This window comes from Cryptomeria japonica, chromosome 7, assembly GCF_030272615.1.
Source record: "Cryptomeria japonica chromosome 7, Sugi_1.0, whole genome shotgun sequence".
In the NCBI taxonomy this organism is placed as follows: domain Eukaryota; kingdom Viridiplantae; phylum Streptophyta; class Pinopsida; order Cupressales; family Cupressaceae; genus Cryptomeria; species Cryptomeria japonica.
Window position 1 is genome coordinate 632564951 of NC_081411.1, and position 19915 is coordinate 632584865.

Genomic DNA, 19915 nt, shown 5'->3' on the forward strand with positions numbered 1-19915 from the left:
CAAGGCTTCGAAGATAAATGGGTGCCCATTTCTTAAAAAATGGGCACTCATTTCTAGTGGCAAAATTTTTTGCTCCCAGACTTTCACGGAATTGGGACCCAACTTCTTGCACCCACCCATTTACCTAAAATTGTCAAACCTCACAATACAGTATGTAAGGAATATCAATTTGGAAAACAAGTTAGAGCTACTTTTAAAAGTATTCCAGAAAAATCAAATAATGCTCTTGACTTAATTCATACTGATTTATGTGGTCCAACTAGAACTAAAAGTTTGCAAGGTGATAGATATTTCATGCTAATCATTGATGACTACTCTAGAATGTGTTGGGTTACTTTTCTCAAAGAAAAATCAGAAGCACTTGGAAAGTTCAAACTATTCAAACCAATGGTAGAGAATGAAACTAGTAAGAAAATCAAATGTCTGAGATCAGATCAAGGAGGAGAATTTACATCTAAGCAATTTAATGCATTCTGTGAAGTGAATGGAATCAGAAGACAACTATCAGCACCCTGGACACCACAACAGAATGCAGTCGTTGAAAGGAAAAATAGAACTATCTTTGATGCATCTAGAAGTATTTTATCGGAAGAAAATCTACCATATGTATATTGGAGAGAGGTAGTAAGTACAATGGTCTATACATTCAACAAAGTTCACATCAAAGGTGAAACCGGTAAGACCCCTCATGAACTATGGTTTGGTATTACTCCTACTCTTAAATATTTTAGAATATTTGGAAGTAAATGCTATATTAGAAGGGATGAGTATATTGGAAAATTTGTTCTTAGAAGTGATGAAGGAATATTTCTTGGTTATTCATCTAAGAGAAAGGCATATAGATGTTTTAAAAAAAGATTGCAGAAAATTATTGAGAGTACAAATGTAAAGAATGATGAACAATTCAGAGGAACTTCAAGGTATATAGACTCTGAACCGGCAATAAAGATTCTAACAAATGAACCTACATTGAACCCACTGGTATAGAATGAAGATCTGGTTACACAGGTATCATCTGAAAAATTTCATAGTAACTGAGGAACAGTAGCAAACAAAGACACCCCGATATATAAGACTGAATCACTCTAAAGATCAGATAATTGGGAACAAGTATAAAGGAGTTATGACAAGAGGAAGACTGGAAAATGAAGAGGTATGTCTTATTTCTCAAATTGAACCATCATCAATTAATGAGGCATGTGAAGATAAACATTGGATTAAAGCTATGCAAGAGGAACTAGAACAAATTGAAAAAAATAACACATGGACATTAGTTCCCCGACCTAAAGACAAAAATGTGATTGGAACAAAGTGGGTATTCAGAAACAAACTTAATGAAGATGGTAAGGTATTTAGAAATAAAGTAAGACTAGTGTGTAAGGTATACTATCAGAAAGAAGGGATTGATTATGATGAAACCTTTGCACCGGTAGCTAGAATTGAGGTAGTCAGATTATTTTTGGCTTTTGCAGTACACAAGAACTACAAAGTATATCAAATGGATATTAAGTGTGCATTTTTGAATGGATTCTCTTTGACAGATAACAAAGATATGGTTTGCAAGAGAAAGCTTTGTATGGGTTGAAGCAAGCTCCAAGAGCTTGGTATGCAAGATTGGATAAGAATCTTTTGAAGATTGGTTTTTCTAAAGGTAATGCTGACAACAACTTATATTATAAAGTGACAAATGATGACATCTTAGTTATAGAATTTTTTGTTTATGATATAATCTTTGGAGGAGAACATGGATTATGTAAAGACTTTTCTATTGAAATGCAACAATAATTTAAAATGTCTATGATTGGAGAAATACAATTCTTTTTAGGATTGTAGATTTCACAAACTGATAAAGGTATATTCTTAAGTCAATCCAAGTACTTGAAGGAGTTATTAAAGAAATTTGGGATAGAGAACTCTAAAATGGTAAGCACACCTATGACTACAAATGACAAATTATCACTAAGGGATGAATCTACAACTGTTAATCCAACTAGGTACAAATCTATGATAGGAGGTTTACTGTATTTGACACAAACAAGACCTGATATCATGAATGCAATTTGTATTGTTTCAAGATTTCAGAGTAATCCTAGAGAAAATCATGAATCAGCAGTACAAAGGATTTTTCGATACTTGCAAGGCACTACAAATCTTGGATTATGGTATATTAGAGATGAAAACTTTGAATTATGTGCACACACAGATGCAAATTGGGCAGGAGATGTGGATGGTAGAAAAAGCACCACTGACGGAGCATTTTTTCTTGGAAGCAGATTAATTTCTTGGTTGAGTAAGAAAGAAAGTTGTACATCTTTATCAACAGCTGAATCAGAATATGTTGCAGTAGCAACCTACTGTACATAGGTACTATGGCTTAAGAAAATGTTGAAAGACATAAAGATAAAATGCAAGGAACCTATTACTATCTATTGTGATAACAATGCAGCAATTGATATATCTAAGAATCCGGTATTACATTCTAAAACCAAACATGTTTCTATCAAACTGAATTTTCTAAGGGAAAATGTTGAAGCAAAAGAAATTAAAATGGTTTATGTGAATACTAAAGAGTAGATTGCAGATATTTTCACTAAACCTCGGCCTAAGGAGACTTTTTAATATCTCAGAGATTAGCTTGGGGTCATACCCCCACCAGTAGAAAATTAGACAATTGATGATAGTCATCAACCGATAGAAATAATAGAGAAATCATTTACTCTGGCTTTGATGAGAAAGCTACTTCTCAAGGGGAGTAGTTGGTATAGTGAATTGGTTGGTATTTTGTATTTGAAAAATGGTCTTTATATTGCTTTGGCATTTGATGTCAAAGGGGGAGAGATTGGTATGGAAAAACACAAGGAAAACTCATGTCACTACCAGGGGGAGAGATTGTTACTTTGGGGAGATTATTGGTTTATGGTATTTGGCATTTATGTTTTGGCACTTTGATGGTTTTTCCATCTTGTGTTGCCATAAATGCCAAAGGGGGAGATTGTTGGTATTTTGGTATGGTTTTGTCATTGATGTCAACACCTACTAAACACTTATCAACTCTAGCACTTTGGAGAATCAGCAACATTCACTGGCAAGCAAGTGACTTATGCACAATCACTAGTATCTGGTACACTGGCATGATATAATGTTCACTGACACTTGGAATAGCATGGAAAACACTTGTTTATGTCGAAGACATCATTTGGACACTTTGTCTTGGAGTTTTTGTCATTGGCATATTTCATATTTGCATATTTTGTTGTTACTGGCAAATAGGTCTGGGTTATACACCGACAAGTTTATCTTTTCTAGATCAGCATGACACGCTATGCAGATGTCTTATTATTGTTGTAAATGCATCAAGCCGACATGTTGAACTGGTTATTGCACCGAACATTGTTTTATTTGTAAATTTATTTTATTGTAATATCCTTTAGAGTCGACCTACTTAAATTGGTCTTAGGTTATGATATAAATGTAAGATCTTATTTGTAAGATCACAAGTGGAATACGGAAAATAATTGTGTGAAGGTATATGCGAGAATAAGTAGAGCTATACATGTAGACATCATTTGAAGGTTGAAGGAGGGTTTCATGAAGACAATCAGAACTACACCAGTACTAAATCCAGCATAGAAAGATGCTAATTTGAGCAGTACATTCATATTGGATTTAACCATCCAATTGTAGTCAGTGTGACTCCTATTTGTGTTTGAGTAGTGAGCTCTAGGTGCTTGGTCTTTCTGCATGTGCAGACCCCATTTTTATACACATACTATCTGTAGTAGTATCATCTGATTGTGGGTAAGGTTTCCCCCCATGGTTTTTGATAGTTCTGATACTAAATGTTTAGTACATATGCCAAGCTAACAAGATGAGAGGGGGGGTGAATCATACAAACTTAATCTTCCATAAAAATATCAAATTCAACCACGGTAACCTATACATTAGTAATATAACCAAAACTGCTAAACATGCAAACTCAAAAGCATACAAACATCATAACACTCATAACACCAGATTTAACGTGGAAACCCAAATAGGGAAAAACCACTGTGGGATTTTGGACCCACTAAGAAATATACTCTTCTAGAGTATGCTCGGTTAAAAGAAAATCCTGTTAAAGATTACAAAACACATTGCTAGATGTGACCTCATTAAGGGATTTCCCTCAGATCTGTTAGGATCTTCACTTTGTTAGAAGTGACCTTGTCAAAGGATTTCAAACACTCAATCAGAATGTCACCTTACTAGAGGATTTACAAATAAGACTGTTAAGTCCACTCGGTTAAGAGATTTTCTGTCACTTTACAAAATAATAGTAATAAAAATCTATCTACAACTTCACATCTAAAATGCTAAAGTTGATTCTTATTTGCTCAATACAATCTATTCATAGGACTTATCTTGTCCTTATGTTGGGCTCTATACTCTATTTCTCAAATAGGTCTTCAAGCTTTAGTGCTCAGTAAATACTGTGTAGCATCCCCTTTTCTTACACTTGCCCACATGCATTGTTTATCAACATTTTCCTATTTATAAACAATCTGCTAACCACTTAATCTCCTTGATCACATTTCCCATTTTCAATCATAGTCATCAGATCTTCAAACTTGACTAGGTTCAATGTATCCTTCGATCTAAAAAATGTTTTACCCTGCCTTAGAACTTGTGCTAGGGTATTGCGGTTCAATCTGAGCTATAGATCCTCTTGCCGATTTTCCTTTGCCATAGATTCTTTAACAAACTTGATGCACGACATATCAATCATTTAATCAGTTCCATCTCATGAGCTTCCTTCATTAAATAATGCTTTTATTCATTCAATGCATTCTATTATTACTCGGTTGCAACTCAATGAATACTAAACTTCACTCGGTAGACATTCCATCTTCATTAACCGATAGCGATAACCTTAGGGTTTACCGACTAGGTTATTTGCTCGGTAACATAGAATAGTATTAACCTTGCAAACAACAACATATGTAAGATATCAAAACAATCTAAAACATCATGATCTCATCATTGTCTAACTCGGTAATAGTTTCCCATTGAAAAACTTATTTCTCCCCTTATTCATCATATTCTTTTTGTGTCTTTTACTGACTTCTTTATACTCATCAGAACATACTTTTGAAGATATGGCAACATCATACTGAATTAGAAAATCAATTTCTTGACATCAATGACAAAATAATAATATTAAGACAGTAAATATCCTTAATCAGTTATATCCATAATCATCAACAACCTTTTCAATATCCTTTGAAATAAACAATCTCTCATTGTAATTGAAATGCCAACAATCTCCCTTTGTCTATTATAATGCCAACAATCTCCCCCTTTGGCATTGATGGAAAAACCAATTGATTTGACCTAATTGATTCAGATTTAGATTGTTGTAAAATGTTGAAATGCTCTCCCCCATACATCACTCTTCTCCCCCATATATTAGTCTTCTCCCCCTTTAACAACAATGCCCAAAAGTAAAAGAACTAAACTATAATTTCTTTTGCTGAGAAGTGAATTCCTTGTTGATATGTATCTACTCAGTCTTGGTCAGAGCATTTTGTCTTCAATTCCTATCCCCTGTTATTGTTTCCTATACACCTTTAAAAAACCTCCTAAAGTGTGTAAATCAGAATCAACTCCTAAAAGATATTTTGTAGAGTCATCAAATTGATGCTTTCACTGAACTCGGTCAGTGAATGGAAGATAGGGGTAGCACCCCTAACTTGCTTCTGAGATACTCAAAAGTGTCCCTTGGCAGTGGCTTGGTGAAGATATTTGCTATTTGTTCCTTTGTGCTAACATACAAAGTGTCCCTTGGCAGTGGCTTGGTCAAGATATTTGCTATTTGTTCCTTTGTGCTAACATACTCCAACACGACTTTCTTCTCTTGAACTTCTTCTCTAAGATAATGATATTTGATAGAGATGTGCTTTGTCTTAGAGTGCATAATAGGATTCTTTGAAATGTTAATGGCACTAGTATTGTCATAGAATATAGTTACTAGCTCGGTAACTTGCTCATTTATACCTTCCAATAGTTGTTTGATCCATGCTATATTAGTGCAATTCAATGTTGCAGCAACATATTCAGCTTCTGCTGTTGACTGTGAAACACATCCTTGTTTCTTGCTAAGCCAACTCACTAGTCTTTCTCCTAAAAAGAAAGCTCCACCACTTGTGCTTTTCCTATCATCAATGTTGCCTGCCCAATCAGCATCAGTATAAACTTTTAAATCAAAATCATTTCCTTTATGATATACTAAGCCATAATCTTCAGTGCCTTTAAAGTATCTAAAAATTCTCTTGATTGTTGTCATGTGTGTTTCCTTGGGATCTACAGAAAATCTTGCAACTATACCTACTACATGTGCTATATCCGATCTGCTGTGAACAACATATTGCAATTTTCCAATCATAGATTGGTAGAATGTCTCATCAATAGATGCAAATTCATCATTCTTTGATAGTTTACAGTTGGTATTCATAGGAGTACTTACTGGTTTTGAATCCTCCATTCCAAATTTCTTCAAGATTTCCTTTATGTACTTGGATTGGGTAATGAAAATCTCATTTTTCATTTGTAGTATTTGTAGACCTATAAAATACTTTATCTCACTGATTAATCACATCTCAAATTCTTTGCTCATTTCATTTCCAAAGTTCTTGCATAGAGAGTCATTTCCACAAAATATAATGTCATCAACAAATATGGCTGAGATCAGTATTCCATTTTCATCATTCTTCGTGTACATGTTACTGTTTTCACTTGTTCTTATAAATCCAATTTTGATCAAATAAGAGTGCAATATATCATACCATGCTCTGGGTGCTTGTTTCAAACCATATAAAGCTTTGTTCAATTTATATACCTGATCTTTATTCTTGTCTTCAACAAATCCTTCAGGTTGTTCAATAAAAACTTCTTCTTCTAATATACCATTCAGAAATGCAGATTTGACATCAATTTGATATATCTTGAAATTCTTGTAAGTAGCATATGCCAACAATGTTCTTACTCCTTCAAGTCTTGCCACAGGTGCAAAAGTTTCTCCATAATCAATTCCTTCTTCCTGAGCATAACCTTTGCAAACTAGTCTTGCTTTATTTCTAATGATCTCACCTTTTTCATTCAGCTTGTTTCTAAAAATCCACTTTGTACCAATTACATTTTTGTCCTTTGGTCTTGGGACCAATGTCCATGTGCCATTCTTCTTGATTTTATCAATCTCTTCTATCATAGCATTTATCCAGTCTTCACTATTAAATGCTTCCTTCACTATTCTCGGTTCAAATTCAAATATCAGACATGTGTTCTGTCTCAGTTTATTCCTTGTCATCACTGGATCATCCTTATCTCCTATAATCTGACTTGATGCATGATGTCTTTTGACATATTTGGCTAATACAGGCTTGGTAGGCTCTGTATGATCTTCTTCATCACTCGGTAATTGGATATTCTCTTCATTTCCTTCAGTAGTCTTCTCGGTAAGACTTGTCAGTTGAACATAGACAAATTCATCATAATCTTCTAGTTCCTTGATATTTCCTTCATCATTTCTTTCTGCAAATTCATCAATTTTCATATTTGCACTTTCTACCATTTTGTTAGATGATTTGATTAGACATTTAAATGCTTTGCTTCTAGAAGAATAACCTAGAAATGTTCCTTCTTCACTTTTCTGATCAAACTTGCCATTTCTATCATCTTTGTGTACATAGCATCTACTTCCAAAGATTTTAAAATAACTTACATTAGGTTTCTTGTCATACTAGATTTCATATGGTGTCTTCAAAGTTCCTTTCTTTAGTTGTACTCGGTTCAGTGTGTAAACTGTTGTGCTTATTGCTTCTCTCCAAAATGTTAGTGGCACTTTCTTTTCAATCATCAAGGTTCTGCCACAATCCACAATAGATCTGTTTCTTCTCTCAGTAATTCCATTTTTTTGTGGAGTTCTTGGTGCAGAGACTTGTCCTTTAATACCATGATCATTGTAGTATAAGTTAAATTCATCAGATGTGAACTCAGCTCCTCTATCTGATCTAAGACATTTCAGTTGTCTCCCTGTTTCATTTTCAACTCTTGCCTTGTACCATTTAAACATTTGAAAAGCTTCTGATTTTTTTCGTAAATACATTACTGACATCATCCTTGAGTAATCATCCACAAATAATATGAAATATTTATCTCCATAATAACTCTGAACTTTCATAGGACCACAAAGATCAGTGTGCACAAGATCTAAAATTCCCTTAGAAGTGTAAGACTTACTTGTAAAGCTCGATCTTGTTATCTTTTCCATCTGGCATCCTTGGCACATAGCATTCTTCGGTTTCTCAAGACTCAGTAGACCTCTTACTCAGTGCTTCTTACTTATTTTCATCAGATTATCAAAATTTACATGACAAAACCTTTTATGCCATAACCAGGTATCATCTATCTTTGCATATAAACACTTATTCTGAGTTGAGTCAAGGTGAAATGTGTTACCTTTTGTTTGAGTTCCGGTAGCAACTAACTTTCCATGCTTGTCATGAACTTTGACAATTCCATTCTGAAATTCTATTCGGTAACCTGTGTTGTTTAGCTGTGCTACACTCAATAAATTATATTTCAAACCTTCAACCCAATAAACATCATTACAATTTGCATTGTCAAGAAGTGTTATAGATCCTTTACCTGTTATTGGACATGGTGCATCATTACGAAATCTTACATAGCCTCCATCATAATCTTCTAATATAACAAACTTGTGTTTATCACCTATCATGTGATGTGAACATCCACTATCTATGATCCAAGAATCATTTTTACTTATATGAGATAGTAGGGCTTTTTCTTCATACCTTTCTTCATCTGATCCATCTTTAATAGCCACATAAACAACTTCTTCCATATCAGTTCCATTTGATTTATCATCATTAGATTCCTCATCAGCTATTAGGCATGTTTTCTTATCTCTTCTTCTGAAATCTCGGTGTCCTTTATAATGATTATCTTTCTGTTTGTCATCTCGGTAATCTCTCTTTTCACTAGATTCTCTATCAAGATAGTTAGAAGCCATATGTCCAATCTTATTACAATTGAAACATTTCAAAGGTAGCTTTCCCTTATACTTACCTTTTCCTCTTGGTAGCCTTTTGGCTAATAGTGCTTCAAACTCTTCTTGTTTCCTGATTTCCTCATACAACTTGTGTACTTTTTCCATATTCTTGTGAAATCTCTCACTTGCTCCACTATGATCTCCTTTAGTGTACTTACTCATTCTATCATTGTAATCATCAGATTCATCAAGATGAAAAGAACTGAATGCAGATTCAACTTTATTTACCGATGACCCACTATTATCAAAATTACTTAACTCAAAAGCATGTAGCTTACCAATAGTAGCATCTAAAGAAATTGGCATATTGGGTACATACCTCAATTCATTGATTGCAGACACTCAGATTGCATAAGCTTGTAGAAGGGTTCTTAACAACTTACTTGTTATATCCTTTTCTTCAATGGTTCCACATGCTCCTTTGATTTGATTGACAATCTCTTTTAGCCTTTTTTTACTATACTGGGTTATGTTCTCACCTTCATTAATCCTCATTGATTCAAGTTGTCCTCTCAGACTATCTACTTTTACTCTTTGAACATGTTCATCACCACCATACACAGATATGAGCTTATCCCACATTGCCTTTGCATCATTGCATTCTTCTAGATCATTAAACTCTGAGTCGGTCAATGCAGATGTTATTTCAATCATTGCTTGGATATGTTCTTGCTTTGCCTTTATCTCTTCCATTGTCAATGGATAGGTGCTCGGTGTAATGAAATCATTCTCCAGATAATATACAACATATTCTCCAACTCTTGATAAGTGCAGCTTCATCCTTTTCTGCCATGTAGAACTTGACTTGTTCAACTTCGGTGCATCCCTTTTATACATCTTTGGATCTTTGCCTCAAGTACCTTTAAACTTTTTTTCTCGGAGTCCAAAGCTCTGATACCAATTGATAGTTCTAATACTAAATATTCAGTATAGATGCCAAGCTAACAAGATGAGAGGGGGTGTGAATCATACAAATTTAATCTTCCATAAAAATATCAGATTCAACCTCGGTAACCTATACATCAGTAATATAACCAAAACTGCTAAACATGCAAACTCAAAAGCATATAAACATCATAACACTCATAACATTATATTTAATGTGAAAACCCAAATAGGGAAAAATCACTATGGGATTTCAGACCCACTAAGAAATATACTCTTCTAGAGTATGCTCGGTTAAAAGCAAATCCTGTTAAAGATTACAAAACACATTGCTAGATGTGACCCGGTTAAGGGATTTCCCTCAGATCTATTAGGATCTTCACTTTGTTAGAAGTGACCTTATCAAAGGATTTCAAACACTCAATCAGAATGTCACCTTGCTAGAGGATTTACAAATAAGACTATTAAGTCCACTCAGTTAAGAGATTTTCTGTCACTTTACAAAATAACAATAATAAAAATCTATCTGCAACTTCACATCTAAAATGTTAAAGCAGATTCTTATTTTCTCAATACAATCTATTCATAGGGCTTATCTTGTCCTTCTACTGGTCTCTATACTTTGTTTCTCAAACAGGTCTTCAAGCTTCAGTGCTCGGTAAATACTGTGTAGCATCCCCTTTGCTTACACTTGCCCGCATGCATTGTTTATCAACAGTTTCCTATTTATAAACAATCTACTAACAACTTAATCTCCTTGATCACATTTTCCATGATCAATCATAGTCATCAGATCTTCAAACTTGACTAGGTTCAATGTATCCTTCGATCTGAAAAATGTTTTACCCTGCCTTGGAACTTGCATACATTTCTTGGAACTTGTGCTAAGGTATTGCGGTTCAATCTAAGCTATAGATCTTCTTGCCGATTTTGCTTTGCCATAGATTCTTTAACAAAATTGATGCATGGCATACCAATCATTTAATCAGTTCCAGCTCATGAGCTTCCTTCATTAAATAATGCTTTTATTCATTCAATGCATTCTGTTATTACTCAGTTACAACTCGGTGAATACTAAAATTCACTCGGTAGACATTTCGCCTTCATTAACCGATAGCAATAACCTTAGGGTTTACCGACTAGGTTCCTTAGGGTTTACCGACTAGGTTCTTTTCTTGGTAACATATAATAGTATTAACCTTGCAAACAAAAACATATGTAAGATATCAAAACAATCTAAAACATCATGATCTCATCATTGTCTAACTCGGTAATAGTTTCCCATTGAAAAACTTATTTCTCCCCTTATTCATCATATTCTTTATGTGTCTTTTACCAACTTCTTTATACTCATCAAAACATACTTCTGAAGATATGGCAATATCATATTGAATTAGAAAATCAATTTCTTGACATCAATAACAAAATAATAATATTAATATAGTAAATGTCCTTAATCAGTTATATCCATAATCATCAACAACCTTTTCAATATCCTTTGAAATGCCAACAATCTCTCATTGTAATTGGAATGCCAACAATCTCCCTTTGTCTATTATAATGCCAATAGTTTTTTCCCTTACAGGGTTTCCACGTACAAATATTGGTGTTATGTGTTGTGGATAGCTTTGTCTTTTTGTTTCATGCATTAATCTTTACAGGTATTATAATTAACTGATAAAATTGTCTACCATCATAAACAACTGGTATACTGGTATTAATCATTAAAGTTGATAAAGTTGTTTTTGGTTTGAATTTGTTAGATAAATGATTCACCCCCCCCCCCTTCTCAGTTGTCTCTAGGACCTAATAGATATGGTTTTGTCATTGATGTCAATACTTATCAACTTTGGCACTTGGAATCGACAATGTTTCACTGGCAAGCAATTGACTTATGCATAGTCACCAGTATCTGGTTCACCAATAGGATATATTGTTCACCGGCACTTGGAATGACATGGAAAATACTTGGCTATGTCGAAGATATCATTTGGACACTTTGTCTTGAAGATTTTTTCATTGGTATATTCGTGTTTTCATATTTGTTGTTACCGACAAATAGGTCTAGGATAAGCACCGATAGGCTTATCTATTCCAGATCAGCACGACATGCTATGGAGATGATTTATTAATGTTGTAAATGCATTAAGTTGACATGTTGAATCGGATATTGCATCTGTTATTAATTTACTTGTAAATTATTTTTATTATAATATCTTTTAGAGCCGACCTACTCAATTAGTCTTAGGTTATGGTATAAATGTAAGATCTCATTTTTTAAATCAATATGCGATTGTGAAAAGGATTATAATTGGGTATATATGAATATTAGTAGAGCTATACATGCAGACATCATTTGAAGGTTGAAGGAAGGTTTTATGAAGGAACATCATAACTGAACCGGTACCGAATCTAGCATATGAAGATGCTATTTTGAGCAGTATATCATTATTGGATTTAACCATTCAATTGTAGTCAGTGTGACTCCCATTTATGTTTAAGCAGTGAGCTCTAGGCACTTAGCCTTTCTGCATGTGTAGACCCCCTATTGTAAACACATACTATATGCAGTAGTATCATCTAATTGTGGGTAAGGTTTCCCACCATGGTTTTTCCCCTTACAGGGTTTCCACATACAAATATTGGTGTTATGTTTTGTGGATGCTATTGTCTTTCTATTTCATGCATTAATCTTTACCGGTACTACAATTAACTGTTAAGACTATCTACCGATATAAAGTTTGGTTAAGTTGATTTTGGTTGAATTTATTGGACAACTGATTCAAACCCCCCCCTCTCAGTTGTCTCCGGGACTTAGCACTATCATTGGGACGAGCTTAGTTTTATGAGTTATCATGTAATGTAATTTTTGCGAGGCAAAAAACACAACAAGACATGCATGCTCAACTGGTGTATAGTTAATCTCATAGTCAACCAAAGTGTGACTGATGTAATATACTTCTTTCTTTTCCTTCATTGTCCTATTGTTCCAAGAATTCCCCCAGTGATGTTTGTGTAGTTTATATGTATAGTAACAGGGGTTATTCTGGAATTGGCGGCATCAAAACTAATGGGTCTAGGAGATAATCTTTGAGTGTCTGAAAAGCCTGTTGACATTTATCATCCCATTTTAATTTGATGATTTTGTGGAGTAGATGTTGAAAAGGATGACATTTATCTGCAAGTTGAGCTATCAATCTTCGTATAGACTATAGTCTTACCTATAGAGACTGAATTTAACTAATATTCTTTGGTGGTGGCATTTCTAATATAGATTTGATTTTTCTAGATCGACTTCAATTCCTTTCTTTGAGACAATGTATCCAAGTAGCTTCCCGAAGGTTACTCCAAAGACACACTTATTAGGATTTAATCTTACTTTGTATTTCTCTAACTGATCGAAGACCATTGAAATAATGTCCAAATGTGTTTCTCTTTCTAATTATTTGCCCAGGAGATCATCAACATAATATTCTATGGTAACATGTATAAGATCATGGAAAATGGTAGTCATAGCTCTTTGGCATTTGGCACCCACATTTTTTAGTCCAAAGGGCATGATATTCTAGAAAAAGGTTCCCCAAGGACAAGTAAATGTTGTTTTGTGTTCATCCTTAGGTGTGATTTTTATTTGGTTGTAGCTAGAAAATCCGTACATCAAAGATAACCTTGCATGACCAATGGTAAGATCCACTATTAAGTCAATATTTGGCAACTGAAAGTCATCTTTAGGACAACCTTTGTTGATGTCTCTAAAATTTGTACATATTCTGATAATGTGATCTGGCTTGCTAATAAATGCTAAGTTAGAGATCCACTCAAGCTAATCAACTAGTCTTATGAATCCAACGTCCAACAGTTTCTCAAGTTCTACCTTTAGTAATAGTGTCACTCATGGATGCATTTTCCTTAATTTTTGTTTCACTGGCTTTGCTCCTGGTGTAACTTTTAAATGGTGCATTACTAGATCAGGATCTAGTCGAGGCATGTCAGCTTATGACCATGCAAAATTGATTTGTCATTCTATGAAGAAACTTATGAACTTAGGTCTTTCTTTTTTTGTCAGAGATTGTGCTAAGAATATGTTATGCAAAATCTCTTTTGTGCCAATGTTTGTTTTGATAGTCTCCTCCAACAACATGGATTATTTCTCCTCATAGGATTTCATTGGGAGAATGCCGATCCTTCCATCTTTGGGTGCCTCAAAGAGGTTTTCACCTTTAGATATGTCCTTTCTTTTTACTTTTTTAGAGTCAAATAACGCTACAGTGTGGTTTTCACCATAAGACCCATGATTTATTTTTATTATTTATATTTTTGTGACTAGAAGGCCCAACACCCTCACCAAAGTATGTCATGCTATTGATTTCTATAGTGTACCCCGCTTTATGGTCCCCTAGTGGAAGATCATATCATATGCCTAGTTAGTCTATGAAAGCATCATCAATTTGAAATGTGTCTAGTTGTAAAGGTCCTTCATGGTCCCAATCAATAATTTGTGGGTGAACAAGGGGAATACTATTAATGTTTTCAAAGTCAGTGGGAGTGAGGGTAAATACATGATTATCTTTAGGTATATCAACATAATTGTCGAGTTCATTGCTAGCACTCTCCTCATCTTCCTTGATCATAAATGAATCCAAATTAACATCATTAGAAGTGCATTCAACAATGGGAGTCCTCACTCTTCATGATTTTGACCTAGAACCTAGAAACGAAGACTGCTTGGGATCCTCAAAAAAATTTCCTTTACTATCCTCTTTTTGTGATGTAGACTTTGAAGTAGTTTGACTAGCCTTGAATTTCCTATTGAACTCTTCTTCCTCTATGGGCTGACCTGGTTCTTTGAATATTTTAGTGAGCTCATAATCACTAGATTATTTATCTGAACCCCATTCCCACTCATTGGAATCGTTAGATTAGCATTTTTCTTATTGATCATTACAGTCTATGATTTGCAATGCCTATTTAGATTTCTGAATACCTAACCTAAAAGGTATAAAACCAAGTCCTTAGGAGTGTCAGTTCTTGAATGTCAATTTTGGTTGAAGAGGTTGAGTGATACCTTCTTTTCTTAAGCCAAGAGGGCTCTTACCATCATATCCAAATTTTTGCAAGATCTTAAATTCTTTGCCATACTTTTCACATGGTATCTTGATGTGATCTTCTGTATCTTCCGTAGGTTCTTTATTAAGCATTTTATATAAGTCTTCTGTTGGAATCCAAGAACACTGAGGGGGGGTGAATCAATGTTCTACTAGTATGTTTAATTTTAACCTTATTAAAACATGCATACACCAACCAATATACTAGTACATAAAGAATTGAAATAAGTAAAGCAACCAATAAGCCAATCACATAAATGAGAACCATAACACAAAATTATACATGGAAAACCTCAAAGAGGAAAAACCATGGTGGGATTTGTGACCCACAATATCAATCCACTGGCCATATGATTAGATATTATAAAATATAGGGGCCTACACTTGCAGGAATGCTTATAGCCTAGAGCACACTGCTCAATCACAAAAGGAGGCTCACTGACTACATATAAATCCAGACAACAATCCAAAGAAGTGTTGAGCTGTAAAAGATAGAATCTCCTATTCCTAAATATAGTTCTGGTTAACCTCTATTTGCTCTGGTCTGAGACCCTAAACCTTTTACCAAAATACCCCTTTATACAAATATCCTCACATACATGATCTCTATGATATATTTTGCATCTCCTTCATTATTTTATTCCAATTACATATTCACATTATATCACATATGTCAAAATGATCTAATCCAACTGACCTATATACCCTATACAACTTATCATGCCTTATGTCAGCTTACAAAGATATTTACAATATGAAAATACATGTTGGCTAGATAACAAAAATACATGAATATCAAAAAAAATTGTCGATGCTAGATCCAAGAGATGTCAGTCTCCAATACCGATAACCTTATTCTAAACCATGTTGGCCTGCATTGTCGGTAACCAAAGAAATCCTTCTATCCTATCGGTGTTGGTTCCGGTACACAAGTGAACCAAAACATGAAGCCAGAAAAAGATGCCATGTTTCCATCAATAACAACATAGTGAAACCAACCAATTGAGTGTCAATTGCCAACATCTTCTTCTTCCATCCCACCCCACTTTTGGAATATAGTAGGATCCCATTTTAGTACAATGATAGATACCCTTTTAGAAGGATGTGGTCATCCATATTCTTTTGGAGAATCCATTAATTATCTTATGTACATAGTTTTATTTAGATTATACTCACCCATGCCTTTACCCTTATATTTCCCTTTAAGCTCACGTTGTTTTGATTCTGAGGATTTTAGTGACTCGAGATCAACATACGAGGATAATGGAGTTGCCTCTCTGTTGATTGGTATTATTATTTCCAATGTTGATCGTAGATCATTGCAATATATGAACAGATTTGGGTGACCATTAATGGTCACTTCAACTTCATTATGTGGGAAATTGATAGATTGGTGATATGTTGAAGGAACAACTTGTTAGGTCCCGGGGACAACTGAGAGGGGGGGGGGGTGAATCAATTGTCTAAAACTTTAAACCAAAAACAATTTAATCAATTACTGCTTTAATATCAGTGAGACAATCTAATATACTGATGGACATATTTAACAGATAAATGCAATACTAGTAAAGATTAATGCATGAAATCAAAACATAAAATCATCCACAACATGTGACACCAATATTTGTATGTGGAAACCCTGTAAGGGGAAAAACCACGGTGGGAAACCTTACCCACAATCAGATGATACTATTGCAGATAGTAAGTGTACATAAATGGGTTTGCACATGTAGAAAGGCCAAGTGCCTAGAGCTCACTGCTCAAACACAAATAGGAGTCACACTGACTATAGTTGGATGGTTAAATCCAATAAGAATGTACTACTTAAAATAGAATCTTCATATGTTGAATTCAGTACCGGTGTAATGCTAATATGTCTTCATAAAAACCTAGCTTCATCTTCAAATGATGTCCTCGTGTATAGCTCTTCTTAATCTTGCATATCCTTCACAATAGACCTTCTTCACATTCCACACTTGATCTTACAAATGAGATCTTACATTTATACTATACCATAAGACCAATTTTAGTAGGTTGGCTCTACAAGATATTACAATAAAATCATTTTACAAATAATATAATATCCGATGCAATAACCAATTAAACATGTTAGCTTAATGTGTTTACATCAATAATAAATCATCTCCATAGCGTGCCATGTTGATCTGGAAAAGATAAACCTATCAGTGTAACCCTAGATAACTTGAACCTATTTGCTGGTAAAAGCAAATATGCAAATATGAATATACCAATGATCAGTTATTCAAAACAAAGTGTCCACATGATGTCTTCGACATTACCAAGTGTCTTCCATTTCGTTCCAAGTGTCGATGAAAATTATATCTTGCCGGTGAACCATATACCAGTAACTATGCAGTAGTTACTTGCTTGTCGGTGAATGTTACTGGATCCAGAGTGCTAGTTTTTAGTAGGTGTTGACATCAATGACAAAACCATACCAAAATACTAACAATCTCCCCCTTTGGCATTGATGGTAACACAAGATGGAAAAACCATCAAAGTACCAAAACAGAAATGCCAAGTACCAAAAACCAACAATCTCCTTAAACAACAATTTCTCCCCTGGAAGCAACATGTGTTTATCCAAATATTAATACCAATCACTCTTCAAAAGATAATGTTTTTTTTTTTTCCATAGATATCTCTCCCCCTTTGACATCAAATTCCAAGGCTACAACATACCAATTGTTACATATAAAATACCAACCAATTTACTATACCAACTACTCCCCCTAAGAAATAGCTTCCTCATCAAAGCTGAAGTAAGAATATATCTTTGTTAGTTCTATCGGTTGATGACAAACATCAACTCATTATATATCTACCGGTGGGGGTATGACCCCAAGTTGTTCTCTGAGATACTCAAATGTATCCTTAGGAAAAGGTTTAGTGAAAATATCTGCAAGCTGTTCTTTAGTATTCACATAAACTAGTTGTATTTCTTTTGCTTCAACTTTTTCCCTTAGAAAATTTAGTTTGATAGAAATATGTTTTGTTTTGGAATGTAATACCGGATTCTTTGATATATCAATTGTTGCAGTGTTGTCACAATAGATAGTTATAGGTTCCTTGCATTTTACCTTCAAGTCTTTCAACATTTGTTTAAGCCAGAGTACCTATGTACAGTTAGTTGCTGTTGCAACATATTCTGATTCTGCTGTTGATAAGGATGTACAACTCTATTTCTTACTTAACCAAGAAACTAATTTGTTACCAAGAAAAAATGCTCCTCCGGTGGTGCTTTTTCTATCATCAATGTCTCCTACCCAATTTGCATCTATGTATGCACATAGATCAAAATTTTCATCTTTGGGATACCATAATCCAAGATTTGGGGTGCCTTGTAAGTACCGGAACATCCTTTTTACTACTGATTCATGATTTTCTCTAGGATTACTCTAAAATCTTGAAACAATACATACTGCATTCATAATAAGAGGTCTAGTTTGTGTTAAATATAGTAATCCTCCTATCATAGATTTGTACCTAGTTGGATTCACAGGTGTAGATTCATCTCTTTGTGATAATTTGTCATTTGTTGTCATAGGTGTGCTTACCAGTTTAGAGTTCTCCATTCCAAATTTCTTAAGTAATTCTTTTAAGTACTTTGATTGATTAAAAAATATACCTTTTTCAGTCTGTGATATCTACAATCCTAAAAAGAATTTTACTTCACCAATCATAGACATTTCAAATTCTTGCTGCATTTTCATAGAAAAGTCTTTGCACAATCCATCTTCTCCTCCAAATACTATATCATCAACAAAAACTTCAATAGCCAAGATGTCATCATTAGTCATTTTATAGTATAAGTTACTGTCAGCATTACCTTTAGAAAAACCAATCTTCAAAAGATACTTATCCAATCTTGCATACCGAGCTCTTGGAGCTTGCTTCAATCCATATAAAGCTTTCTTTAACCTGCAAACCATATTTTTGTCATCTGTCAAAGAAAATCCATCAAGTTGTTCAATGTAAACTTCTTCCTAAAGATCTCCATTCAAAAATTCACATTTAATATCCATTTGATAAACTTTGTAGTCCTTGTGAGTTGCAAAAGCCAAGAATAATCTGACTGCCTCAATTCTGGCTACTGGTGCAAAGGTTTCATTATAGTCAATTCCTTCTTTCTCAGAATATCCCTTACACACTAGTCTTGCTTTATTTCTAATAACCTTACCATCTTCATTAATTTTGTTTCTAAATACCCATTTGGTTCCAATTACATTTTTATCTTTAGGTGGGGGAACTAATGTCCAAGTATTGTTTTTCTCAATTTGTTCTAATTCTTCTTCCATAGCTTTAGTCCAATACTTATCTTCACATGCCTCATTAATTGATGATGGTTCAATTTGAGAAAAAAGACATACCTCTTCATTTACCAATCTTCCTCTTGTCATAACTCCTTTATGTCTGCTTCCAATTATCTGATGTTCAAAATGATTCAGTCTTACATATTGGGGTGTCTTTGTTTGTTGTTTTTCTTTAGTTACTGTGGAATCCTCTGATGATACCGGAGTACCTAGATCTTCATTCTATAATGGTGGATTCAGTATAGGTTCATTTGTCACGATTTCTGTTGCCAGTTTAGAGTCTATATACCTTGAAGTTCCTCTAAATTGTTCATCAATTTTTACATTTGTACTCTCAACAATTTTCTGCAATCTCTTATTAAAACATCTATATGCCTTTCTCTTAGATGAATAACCAAGAAATATTCCTTCATCACTTCTAGGATCAAATTTTCCAATATACTCATCTCTTCTAATATAACATTTACTTCCAAAAATTCTGAAAT